General features: G+C 45.4%; 1 non-coding gene across 1 annotated transcript; it reads left to right on the top strand.

The window, feature by feature from the left end:
* Positions 1 to 2,324: 2,324 nt before the first annotated feature.
* On the top strand, positions 2,325 to 2,397 carry TRNAE-CUC (transfer RNA glutamic acid (anticodon CUC)). The gene has a single exon. It is a non-coding gene; the product is annotated as a tRNA-Glu (tRNA).
* Positions 2,398 to 2,680: the final 283 nt, after the last annotated feature.

Below are 2,680 nucleotides of genomic sequence, written 5' to 3'. Positions count from 1 at the left end.
AAACAGAGGAGAGAGCACTTTATGCTGGGTGGGAGAGGAGAAGGGTGGAGAGGACAGTGGGAGCCCAGGGCTGGCTGGTTTGATTCTAGGTGGAGTGAGTAAACCAAATGGGCAGCAGGGAGGATTCTGGCAGGAAGTAATAGAACGTCAGGGTGGAAAGGAAGGTTGGGGCCAGACTGCAGCATACCTGTACCCCTTTTTCAATCTGGACAAACACAGTGAGGGACCATCATACGGGGGTCACCATCCCAAACACAGGCCCCAAGCATGGGTTGTAACACCACCTACCACTCTGCTCTGTGCATATCTCAGTGCAAGTCAGTGATTTTAGGGTTAAACTTGAATCCTCATCTGAACAAAGGCACTTTATTATTTACAGGTGACAGGCCTCCCAACTTGCCACCATAGACAATCTTGGAAGCCACATCAGAGTCTGGTTTTCCCTGTAGGTGATGGGGTGGTCACTGAAGACTCCTTAATACCAGCTTGAGAATTCCAAGCTTATCTTTTCTTTTTTTTTTTTTTTTTAGCCCATGCGCACTGTCCCACTGATCCAAGCTTATCTTTTAAAAGATGGCTTTGGAAGCAAAGAGCAGTACAAATATGGAGAGAGAGAGAGAGACAGTTGGGAAAATTTGGAGGCCATTAATAGTAATCCAGGTCTGAAGTGACAATAGCCTGATGGAAGTATGATGGAGAGGAAAAGAGAGAGATTTTGTTTTTAAAAAAGTCTCAAAAGTGCTTTTTTTTTGGCGGTATGCGGGCCTCTCACTGTTGTGGCTTCTCCCATTCAGGAGCACAGGCTCTGGATGCGCAGGCTCAGTGGCCATGGCTCACGGGCCCAGCCGCTCCGCTGCATGTGGGATCTTCCAGGACCGGGGCACAAACCTGTGTCCCCTGCATCGGCAGGCGGACCCCCAACCACTGCGCCACCAGGGAAGCCCAAAAGTGCTTATTTTTTAAAGGGCCTCATAAGAGGGTTCATCATTTAAGGACATTTTTAAGGGCATCCTCAGGGGATAAATTGTTTGGCCAAGCCCATTTCCATTGCTCTCTTCAATAACTTCATGGGGTTGCTTAGGAGAGAGTCAGGCTAGGACTGGAATCAAAACGTCACTGGCTGTAGGCCAGCCAGTGGTATTCCTGGGGCTCAGGCCCAATTGGTGAGTAGCTAAAATAGTGGTAGAGTATAAAATGAGGGAAGGCAGCAGCAGGAAGCTTGGAAACCCACCTTCTGTACTGAAGCAGCCTTCTGTTCTCCAAGCAAAGCTTTCTGCCATGGCCTTGTGAGGAATCAGTGTCTGTGGAGCTTCTATGGCCACCTCTTGTCAGGGGCTTCTGGGGTGACAGAGGTCAAGTCCCCTCATTTTATAGGTGAGGGGAAGTAAATTTGGGGGGAGTTAGCCACCAACAGTCACTATGAATCTAATCAGAAACAACATCTTTAAACTGGAAGGTGTTCCAAAATATACAAACAGCTCATACAGCTCAATATCAAAAAAACAAACAACCCAATCAAAAAATGGGTGGAAGATCTAGATATTTCTCCAAAGAAGACATACAGATGGCCAAAAGCACATGAAAAGATGCTCAACATCACTAATTATTAGAGGAATGAAAATCAAAAGTACAGCGAGGTATCACTTCACACTTGTCAGAATGGCCAACATCAAAAACTCTACAAACAGGCCTTCCCTGCTGGCACAGTGGTTAAGAATCCGCCTGCCAATGCAGGGGACATGGGTTCAATCCCTGGTCTGGGAAGATCCTACATGCCTCGGAGCAACTAAGCCCGTGAGCCACAACTACTGAGCCTGCACTCTAGAGCCGGCAAGCCACAACTACTGAAGCCCGCATGCCTAGAGCCCCTGCTCCGCAACAAGAGATGCCACCGCAATGAGAAACCCACACACCTCAATGAAGAGTAGCCCCCGCTCACTGCAACTAGAGAAAGCCCGCGTGCAGCAGCGAAGACCCAATACAGCCAAAAATAAATAAATAAATTTATTTTAAAAACCTCTACAAACAATAAATGCTGAAGAGGGTGTGAAGAAAAGGGAACCCTCCTACACTGTTGGTGGGAATGTAAACTGGTACAGCCACTGTGGAGAACAGTATGGAGTTTCCTTAAAAAACTAAGTATAGAACTACCATGTGATCCAGCAATCCCATTCCTAAGCATATATCTGGAGAAAACCATAATTTGAAAAGATGCATGCACCCCAATGTTCACTGCAGCCCTGTTTACAATAGCCAAGACATGGAAGCAACCTAAATGTTCATTGACAGAGGAGTGGGTAAAGAAGATGTGGTATTCCTGCAATTCCCTGGTGGTCCAGTGGTTAAGACTCTGTGTTCTCACTGCAGAGGGCCCAGGTTCAATCCCTGGTTGGGGAACTAAGATCCTACCAGCTGCAAGGTGCAAATAAATTAAAGAAAGAAAGAAAATGTGGTACATATATACAATGGAATATTACTCAACCATAAAAAAGAACGGAATAATGTCATTTGCAGCAACATGGATGGACCTAGAGATTATCATACTAAGTGAAGTAAGTCAGACAGAGAAAGACAAATATTATATGATATCATTTATATGTGGAATCTAAAAAAATGATACAAATGAACTTATCTGCAAAACAGAAAGAGAGTCACAAACGTAGAAAACAAACTTATGGTT

This window comes from Neophocaena asiaeorientalis, unplaced genomic scaffold (genome assembly GCF_003031525.2).
Source record: "Neophocaena asiaeorientalis asiaeorientalis breed wild unplaced genomic scaffold, Neophocaena_asiaeorientalis_V1.1 scaffold89, whole genome shotgun sequence".
NCBI classification, from domain to species: domain Eukaryota; kingdom Metazoa; phylum Chordata; class Mammalia; order Artiodactyla; family Phocoenidae; genus Neophocaena; species Neophocaena asiaeorientalis.
Note: the sequence above shows the minus strand (reverse complement) of the source record. Positions and strands in the feature narration are given on the sequence as shown.